Below are 11068 nucleotides of genomic sequence, written 5' to 3' on the forward strand. Positions count from 1 at the left end.
TCTAAAACATAAGAAGGAAGACATGAGTCTTGCCGATCTTGGACAACATCTTGTTGTTGAGTCTAGCATTCGTGCCCAAGAGGGGCAAAAGGATCCAAATCCAAATATTGGGTCGGTTAACATGGTAGAGGGAAAATCTTATCGTGGTGAAAAGCGTAAGAAGACTTACAAGGGGAGTTCTAGCAAATCCAAAACCGTTGAAAACGGGTGTTGGGAATGTGGAAAGCCCGGACATCTAAAGAAAAATTGTTTTGTTTTTAAGAACAAACAAAAGAAGACAAAGGGTCATGCTTCAACAAGCGGGGACCCATCTACTAAAGGTGATCATTCCATATTAAATAAACAATCTAGTTTTGATGTTTGTTTAATGAATACTTACATTAGTATTGTGCAGGATGATCCTAAGTCTTGGTATATCGATTCAGGGGCTACGAGACATGTATGTGGCAACAAACATTTGTTCAAAACCTTGCACAAGGTGGTTGATGGAGAGTCTCTCTACATGGGGAACAATTCTTCTATCAAGGTCCATGGAAAAGGGCAAGTAGAACTTATGTTTACTTCGGGAAATCTCTTGGTGTTAAGAGATGTATACTACGCTCCCGAAATTAGTAGGAATCTTGTCTCGGGTTCTGTATTGAATCGAATGGGATACAAATTAGTATTTGAAGCCGATAGATGTATAATTTCTAAAGGAAACTTGTTTATAGGACGTGCTTATTTACAATGTAATTTATTTAAGCTTTCTCTTGTATATAAAAACTATGTGTATAATATTGATGATCCTAGTAATATATTTGATGATTTGCATTATCTTTGGCATTTAAGATTGGGACATGTGAATTTTGATAAAGTTTCTTTTATGTCTAAGCATGATTTAATTCCTTTTTGTCCACAACAATCTCATAATTGTAAAACATGCATGTTGAATAAAATCACTAGAACACCTTTCAAAAGTGTTTTGAGAAAATCTGATATTTTAGAATTGGTACATAGTGATTTATGTGATTTTCATAGTACACCATCATTAGGCAATAAGAAGTATGTGATTACTTTTATTGATGATTATTCCAAGTTTTGTTATGTATTCTTGTTACATGCAAAAGATGAAGCTCTTAATTCTTTTAAGATATATAAAAATGAAGTTGAATTACAAATTGGACGTAATCTTAAAAGATTGAGGACCGATAAGGGAGGAGAATATTATGATCCTACATATTTCCAAACTATGGGTATAATTCATGAAACCACTGCTGGTTACGCGCCACAATCTAATGGTGTGGCAGAAAGGAAGAATCGAACTCTTCAAGAGATGGTGAATACCATGTTATCCTACTCCGGTCTGAGTGAAGGATTTTGGGGTGAAGCAATGTTGACGGCTTGTCACATTCTTAACCGGGTTCCTACAAGAACCAATAAGGAAACACCTTATGAACTTTGGTATAAAAGAAAACCAAACTTAAGTTATCTTAAAGTTTGGGGATGTAGGGCCATAGTCAGATTGCCCGGAAACAAAAGAAAGAAACTCGGTGAACGAGGTTTGGAATGCATCTTTATAGGTTATGCTCAACATAGCAAAACTTATAGGTTCTATGTAATAGAACAAAATGACTACATATCGATACACTCGATTATTGAGTCTAGGGATGCCATTTTTGATGAGAACAGATTCTCATCATTGAGTAGACAAAAGAATCTACAACTTAGTACCGAAGAAAGTATTGATAATGATCAACCAGAACCCCCTCTAGATGTTGATACTAATCAACAACTAGAAGATGAAGAAGAGAATATTGAAATTATTCCTAGAAGGAGTAAGAGACAACGGAAAGCCAAAAGCTTTGGACCAGATTTCCATGTATATTTGGTTGAAGGAACTAGAGATAAAATATCTTCTAGTGTTCCATATTTATTTAATATGGAAGGAGACCCATTGACTTTTAGTGATGCTATGGCATCACAAGATAGTGCCTTTTGGAAAGAGGCAATAGATGATGAGATGCAATCCATCATGGGGAATAATACTTGGGTATTAGTAGACCTCCCACCGACTTGTAAACCAATTGGTTGCAAGTGGATCTTCCGCAAGAAGATGAAGATTGATGGAACTATTGATAAGTTCAAGGCCCGCTTAGTGGCACAGGGCTTTAGACAAAAGCTCGGTATTGATCATTTTGATACATATGCACCAGTTGCAAGAATAACCACCATTAGGTTGTTGGTAGCACTGGCTACAATTTATCATCTAGAGGTCCATCAAATGGATGCGAAAACCGCATTCCTATATGGTGAGCTAGATGAGGAAGTTTACATGAAACAACCCGAAGGGTTTGTTTTGAAAGGACAAGAAAATAAGGTGTGTAAACTTGTTAAGTCACTATATGGACTTAAACAAGCACCAAAACAATGGCATCAAAAGTTCGATGAAACTATATTGTCCTTTGGATTCAAGTTGAATCAAGCGAATAAATGCGTTTATAGCAAATTTGATAACCATGGCAATGGAGTTATCATTTGTTTATACGTGGATGACATGCTCATCTTTGGTACTAGTTTAGTACATATCCAAGAGACAAAGGATTTTTTGTCTAAATCCTTCCAAATGAAGGATATGGGGGAGGCCGATGTGATCTTAGGCATAAAGATCAAAAGAGATGGTGGTCGTATTAAGCTTGGTCAATCTCATTATATTGATAAAGTGCTTAATAGGTTTAAATTGCAAGATTTGACACCAATCTCAAGTCCCATGGAGCAAGGTATGAAATTTACCAAGCATACTGGGAAACCAATTTCTCAATTAGAGTATGCAAAGATTATTGGATCATTGATGTATGCTATGACTTGTACAAGGCCGGACATAGCATTTGCGGTTGGTAAATTGAGTAGATTTACTAGTAACCCGGGTCCTCAACATTGGTTGGCGATAAGAAGAGTATTATGATACTTGAAAGGAACCATAAATTATGGTTCCCGCAAGCAAGCTTGATGTTTGTAGCAAGCTTGTGGGTATGAGCTTCAAATGGTGATTGAACTGTGATCGTCTTCCCCGTTATGGGCTGGAGGGGGAGATTGTTGTGGGTCCAGCCCAAGTTGTGATAAAATGTTTTATTTTTTGGTCTTAATAAATGGGCCAAATCGTAACATTTTACTTGTTGTTATGAGTCCTCTTTGGGCTTATTTTTGGTGGCTTCTTTAGCAAGCCTTTGGGGAGTAATTCTTGCTATATAGGACAGCAAGTGAAGCAAGGAAAACTGGAATTCAAAAAGACACAAAAGAGAGAGTTTGAGAGAGTAGTGAATTTTTCGGATTTTCAAGGTCAGCCTTCTGTATTTTGTCCGTTGTCGGAAATCCGACCGTTGGATTGCTCTGAAATTTGGTGAGCTTGTTTCTGACATCGAGGGCTTCATTTTGGACGGTTGGATCGTCGTTTTAAGCTCTGGGTTGGTCGGAATCGTCTCCGGACAGAGCTGCTGTTTTTGGTGATTTCTACTCCTTTAGTTCTCTATTTTTCATCTCTTATAGCTTGATGTATGTAGGTGGGCGTTGATAAACCTTTTATAGACTGATTTGGGTTTATTTTTACCCTCAATTATCAATAAGAGAAGATTAAGGGTGGACTCCTCAAGAGTCCCGTGGTTTTTATTCTTCACATCGAAGAGGTTTTCCACGTATAAATTGTGTGTGTTGTTTGCATTTTTATTCCGCTTATTATTGTTGATTTGTTACTGTCATATTGCTGTCCACAATTGTTATTCTAGGTTGATTAATATTGGTGAATTAATTTGGGTTCTTTGGTTTGGATAATTGGTTGGTTGTTTTGTGTGTGTGACATTGTGGGTGTCGTAGTGACCCCTTCCGATCCCTACAACTTGGTATCAGAGCTGGAGGTTTGTTTGTCACATTATGGAGTCGAGTAGTAGTAGTTCGATGGTTAAATTGGCATCCACTAATTATTCTATTTGGAGACCTATGATGGAAGACTTATTATATTGCAAGGACTTGTATGACCCGCTTGATAGTGTCACTAGTTCAGATGGTAGTGTGTCTAAACCATCTAAACCAGATAAAATGGATGATAAAGAATGGGCAAAGTTGAAAAGAAAGACTTTGGGGACTATTAGACAATGGGTTGATATTAGCATATTTAACCATGTGTCACAGGAGTCCGATCCTTATGATTTGTGGAAGAAGTTGGAAGGTTTGTATGAGCGGAAGACTGCTCATAATAAAGCTTTATTGATTAAAAGACTTGTCAATTTGAAATTGAAAGGTGGGAAGTCTGTTTCTGAGCATCTTAGTGACTTCCAGGATATTATTAACAAGTTGACTACTATGAAGGTTGTTCTTGATAATGAGTTGCAGGCCTTGTTCTTGTTGAGTTCTTTGCCAGATAGTTGGGAGACCTTGGTTGTGACTATTAGTAACTCTGCTCCAGATGGTGTGCTATCTTTGGATGTGATCAAAGAAAGCATGTTTAATGAGGAAATTAGAAGAAAGGAGATGGGAGTTGACAATTCACAAGCTCTTGTTGTTGAGAACAGAGGAAGAAGCAAGAGTAGGGGTCCCAGAGGCCGTGGTAACTCGAGGAGCAGGTACAAGTCTAGTGATGGAAAGAATGTCACTACATGTCATTACTGCAACAAGCCTGGTCATATCAAGAAGTTTTGTTTCCGCTTGAAAAGGGAACAAAGGAAGAAGAATGACAATTCACAAAAGGAGGGAGATGATAAAAATACTGCAGCAACCGCTTCCAAGAGTGATGATGTCGTCACTTTGATTTGTGCAACTAGTGAGTGTCATCATGTTGATAGTTCAGACACCGAGTGGCTAGTGGATACAGGTGCTTCATATCATTGTGTTCCTAAAAGGGAGTATTTCTTGAACTACCAAGCTGGTGATTTTGGTAGTGTAAAGATGGGTAACCAGAGCTCAGCAAGCATTGTTGGGTTAGGTGATATTCGTGTGAAGACAACTGTTGGGTGCATGCTTACATTGAGGAATGTGCGCCATATTCCTGATCTACGCCTTAATCTATTGTCTGCAAATGTCCTTGATCAAGAAGGCTTTCAACATACTTTTGGAGATGGTAAATGGAAGTTGTCCAAGGGTTCTATGACAGTTGCACGTGGCGAGTTGTGTTGCTCGTTGTACAAGACATATTTGAGTATATGTTCTGGTGAGCTTAATGCAGTGGAAGAGAAGAATTCTCCTAATTTATGGCATCGAAGATTGGGACACATGAGTGACAAGGGTTTGAAATGTTTGGCAGGTAAATCTCTTATTCCCGTTGATACTACAGTTGCTCTTAACCCTTGTGATCATTGTTTAGCAGGTAAGCAGCATAGAGTTTCCTTTGCTAGGAAGTCTACTAGGAGGCAAGCTAATCTGGAGCTTGTGCACTCCGACATTTGTGGTCCCATTGAGGTGGAATCTAATGGTGGCAACAAATATTTTGTCACTTTCATTGATGATGCTACTAGAAGAACTTGGGTTTATATGTTGAAGACCAAAAACCAAGTGTTTGAGACATTTCAGAAATTTCATGCTTTGGTGGAAAGGGAGACGGATAGAAAATTGAAGTGCCTTCGTTCTGACAATGGTGGTGAGTATACTTCACATGAGTTCGAGAATTATTGTGCACGGCATGGTATTCGACATGTGAAGACAGTTCCTGGTACCCCATTACATAATGGTGTTGCAGAGAGGATGAACAGAACCATTGTGGAGAAAGTGAGGTGTATGTTGAAGATGTCTGATCTACCTAAGTCTTTTTGGGCAGAAGCAGTGAAGACTGCAGTTTACTTGATCAACCGTTCTCCATCTATTCCCTTGGGTCTTGACATTCCCGAGAGAGCATGGAAGGGATGTGATCCCACTTATTCACATCTTAGAGTCTTTGGATGCAAAGCATACATGCATGTGCCGAAAGATCAGAGATCGAAGCTTGATTCCAAGACTACTCCTTGTGTGTTTGTTGGCTATGGTGATGAAGAGTATGGGTATAGGCTCTATGATCCCGAGAAGAAGAAGGTAGTGAGAAGCAGAGATGTAGTGTTCTTTGAGCATGAGAAAGGTGCAGAGCTTCTAAGTGCAAGGTATCGCACTAACTCAGACTCATTTCTTGATTCTACTAATGTTTCTCCTATTCCTACTTCCTTTTCTGATGATCAGCCAGCACTTGATGATCTTGATGCAACACATGATGGTGTTGAGGAGGTACAGCCTAATGATGATGGTGATGTACCACAGTTCGATGATGCTCCTAACGATGCTCAACTAGATGATGATGATGAGGCTATTGAGCAGGGGGAGCAACCTACCTCTTCAGTTGATGACGTTCAGGTTAGGAGGTCAACCAGAGATCGCAAACCTTCTACAAAGTATCCTAGCTCAGATTATATCTTAGTCACTGATGAGGGGGAGCCCGAGGATTTTCAGGAAGTATTGACCTGTGAAGACAAAGATCTTTGGCTCGAGGCTATGAAAGAGGAGATGAATTCTTTGAAGAAGAATCAAACTTATGAGTTAGTCAAGCTTCCTAGCGGCAAGAAAGTCTTGAAGAATAGATGGGTTTTCAAGAACAAGAAAGATGGTGAGAAGAGTGTGAAGAGAAAAGCTAGATTGGTGGTCAAAGGATGCAACCAAAAAAAGGGCATTGATTTTGATGAGATTTTCTCCCCTGTGGTCAAAATGACATCTATCAGAACTGTTTTGGGTTTAGCTGCAAGTCTTGATCTTGAGTTGGAGCAGCTTGATGTGAAGACTGCTTTCTTACATGGTGACTTGCATGAAGAAATCTACATGGAACAGCCTGAAGGTTTTGAAGAAAAGGGGAAAGAAAAGCTTGTTTGCAGGTTGAAGAAGAGTCTTTATGGGCTTAAACAGGCACCAAGGCAGTGGTATCGAAAATTTGATTCGTTCATGACAAGCAATGGTTATAAGCGAACTTCAGCTGATCCTTGTGTGTATTTCAGAAAGTTCCCCGATGGTAATTTCATTATCCTTCTTTTGTATGTGGATGATATGCTGATAGTTGGACAAGATGCAGAGAGGATTAGTACTTTGAAGAAAGACTTGTCCAAGTCATTTGACATGAAAGACTTGGGTCCAGCAAAGCAAATCTTAGGCATGGAGATTGCTCGTGACAGGAAAGCTGGAAAGTTGTGGTTATCTCAAGAGAAGTATATTGAACGTGTGCTTGAAAGGTTCAATATGAAGCATGCTAAGCCGGTTAGTACACCACTCGCATCACATTTTAAGCTAAGTAAGAGAGTTTGTCCTACCACAGAGAAGGAGAAAGCAAGTATGTCTTCTATTCCATATTCTTCTGCTGTTGGTTCTTTGATGTATGCTATGGTGTGTACTAGACCCGATATTGCACATTCTGTTGGTTTAGTGAGTAGATACTTATCCAATCCGGTTAAGGCTCATTGGGATGCAGTGAAATGGATATTTCGATACTTGCGCGGCACTTCCAAACTTTGTTTGTGTTATGGAGGTGGGAAACCTATTCTTGAGGGGTTTACTGATGCAGACATGGCTGGTGATGTTGATAGTAGAAAATCTACCTCAGGTTATGTGTTCACATTTTCAAGGGGAGCCATTTCTTGGCAATCCAAGTTACAAAAGTGTGTGGCCTTGTCGACTACTGAGGCAGAATATATAGCAGCTGTGGAAGCAAGTAAGGAAATGCTTTGGTTGAAAAGATTCCTTCGAGAGTTGGGTTTGGAGCAAGGTGAGTATGTTGTACTTTGTGATAGTCAAAGTGCTATAGATTTGAGTAAGAACTCAATGTATCATGCTCGCACCAAGCATATTGATGTCCGATATCATTGGTTGCGAAATGTTATTGAAGAAAAGATGATGAAATTGAAGAAAGTCCATACGAACAAGAATGGTGCAGATATGTTGACGAAGGTGGTTCCCGCAAGCAAGCTTGATGTTTGTAGCAAGCTTGTGGGTATGAGCTTCAAATGGTGATTGAACTGTGATCGTCTTCCCCGTTATGGGCTGGAGGGGGAGATTGTTGTGGGTCCAGCCCAAGTTGTGATAAAATGTTTTATTTTTTGGTCTTAATAAATGGGCCAAATCGTAACATTTTACTTGTTGTTATGAGTCCTCTTTGGGCTTATTTTTGGTGGCTTCTTTAGCAAGCCTTTGGGGAGTAATTCTTGCTATATAGGACAGCAAGTGAAGCAAGGAAAACTGGAATTCAAAAAGACACAAAAGAGAGAGTTTGAGAGAGTAGTGAATTTTTCGGATTTTCAAGGTCAGCCTTCTGTATTTTGTCCGTTGTCGGAAATCCGACCGTTGGATTGCTCTGAAATTTGGTGAGCTTGTTCCTGACATCGAGGGCTTCATTTTGGACGGTTGGATCGTCGTTTTAAGCTCTGGGTTGGTCGGAATCGTCTCCGGACAGAGCTGCTGTTTTTGGTGATTTCTACTCCTTTAGTTCTCTATTTTTCATCTCTTATAGCTTGATGTATGTAGGTGGGCGTTGATAAACCTTTTATAGACTGATTTGGGTTTATTTTTACCCTCAATTATCAATAAGAGAAGATTAAGGGTGGACTCCTCAAGAGTCCCGTGGTTTTTATTCTTCACATCGAAGAGGTTTTCCACGTATAAATTGTGTGTGTTGTTTGCATTTTTATTCCGCTTATTATTGTTGATTTGTTACTGTCATATTGCTGTCCACAATTGTTATTCTAGGTTGATTAATATTGGTGAATTAATTTGGGTTCTTTGGTTTGGATAATTGGTTGGTTGTTTTGTGTGTGTGACATTGTGGGTGTCGTAGTGACCCCTTCCGATCCCTACAGACCCCTCCTCACTGAACTGCCTTGACATAGACAGATTCAATACGTCATGGTCCTTCCTACAACTACCCAAATATCTCCAGCCACCGCTTCCTGTTCCTCTCTAGCATTAAACCTCCTTCCTAAGTCACCTACATCATCACCCACTTGCCCCTGAACTGGATTATTAAGCGACACTTTATCCATACTAACCACCACTTCGTCCACCATTCTATGTTCCATAACCGTCTTCTTTTTATCAAGCCTTTTAGTAACAAACAACTTCTCTGCCTTCCCATTGTCATCACGGAATATTTTCCATGATGAGGCTCTTAACGACGAACTGTACTTCTTATGCGCAACCCTCTACCTTTTAAAAATGCCACCACTCTTCCAATTTATTGTTAACTTCCTCCTTAGTTTCTACTACCAACACGATATCATCAGCAAATAACATGCATTACAGTATAGTCTCCCAATTCAATTTAGAAATCTCTTCCATAATTAACGTAAAAATAAAAGGGCTAGTGCTGATCCCTGATGTAGGCCTACTTAAACTGGGAAAGCCTTTGTTATCTCCACCGGTGTTTGAATGTTAGTCGATACTCTGTATACATATCCCATACAACCTCAATGAACCTTTGTGAAATACGTCTGGCCTTAAGGCTATCCCACATAATGCCTCGTGGTATGCTATGATACGTTTTCTCTAGGTCCATGAACACCATATGTAAATCCTTCTTTCGCTACCTATATTTTTCCATTAGTCTTCTCAAAACATGGAAGCTTCGGTGGTTGACCTTCCTGGCATGAAGCCCAATTGGTTCTCTTTGATGAACGTCTCTTGTCTGATTCTCCCCTCTATCACTCTTTCCCACAATTTTATTGTATGGTTTAAATGTTTGATTCCTTTATAGTTCCTGCATACTTGCGCAGCGCCTTTGTTCTTGTATAGTGGGATTTGTTTTATTCCTCCATTCTTCTGGCATCTTACGTTTCCTCAAGATAACATTAAAGAGTTTAGTCAGCCAACGAATGCCTTCTACTCCCAAACCCTCCACACCTCAATCAGTATTTATGAGGTCCAACTGTCTTTGATCTCCCCAATTTTTTGAGAGCTTCTCCAACTTCCTCTATAGTTATATCACGGGTTCAACCATATTCATGTGGTTTTTAAACGTCGCAAGTTTGTCTTCGCATAAAGTTACGAAGTTATGTCACCAACACTATTTAAAATGTTAGTCTGTCTACTTCTTGGTCTCCTATGTCTTCTCTAACCTAAGGTATGTCATATCTTATATTATACTTTGTTAATTATGATTGCCATTTTGTGGGCTATATAAATTTTCTTGTAATTTTTTCTGCAAACTTGAAACCACGGTCCTTTAAGGGAGCCATGAAAATCCAGGGTGGCAAGTTGCTAATAGAAAGAAGATACATACTTTGTTAATGTTGAACGTCTTAATGCTCGCTTTGTTGTGTTCAGTAATCATCAGATCACATGCATTGACTACATTGAGGTTTTTGTGCTAGTGACCAAGATGAACGTACACATACGATTCAACCCTTTCTTTTTATTGTTATTGCTAAAAATTGGAAGTTGCACGCACATTCAGAGTGCATTCTTACTTGGTAACTTATCTGTAGAAGTGTATATGAAGTTGCCTTCAGGATTTCATGATGGTCATTCAGGTAATGTTGATTCGCCAAATTAGCTAATTCTCTTCAGACAATATGGCTTCTATTAGTCTTACTCCAACCAACTATTCTCAATTTACTTGTTACAAGGTGCAATTCAATTGAATATTTTTATGTATGTGGATGGTTTGATTATTTATGGTAACAATTTGCTGCTTTTCAACAATTCTTGTATTCTTGTTTTCACATGAATGATCTTGGGGTCTAAAGTATGTTCTAGGTATAATACTTACTAGACTCAAGACTTCACTGACGAGACTAGTAATCTTGGTTCTAAATTAATACTTTTCCCATGGAGCCTATCAATGTTATGCAATATCGTGGATTGCTTGGCTGTTTAATTATTCACTAATTCTTGATTGAGATCGTCTCACCGTGAGACGACTTTAATTGAATAAACCCAAACTGTTTAAAAATAAATAGCCACTTTATATACATGTTGAAATTCAGTATTTTATGGTTTTTTTTTGTTTTTTTACTAATGGGCTATTTGTATGGGCCATTTTCACAGTGAGATGGTTTCATACAAGACTTGCTGATAATTATTTGTTAGTTACTCAACAAGTCTTGGC

The sequence above is a fragment of the Amaranthus tricolor genome, chromosome 13 (genome assembly GCF_026212465.1).
Source record: "Amaranthus tricolor cultivar Red isolate AtriRed21 chromosome 13, ASM2621246v1, whole genome shotgun sequence".
NCBI lineage: Eukaryota > Viridiplantae > Streptophyta > Magnoliopsida > Caryophyllales > Amaranthaceae > Amaranthus > Amaranthus tricolor.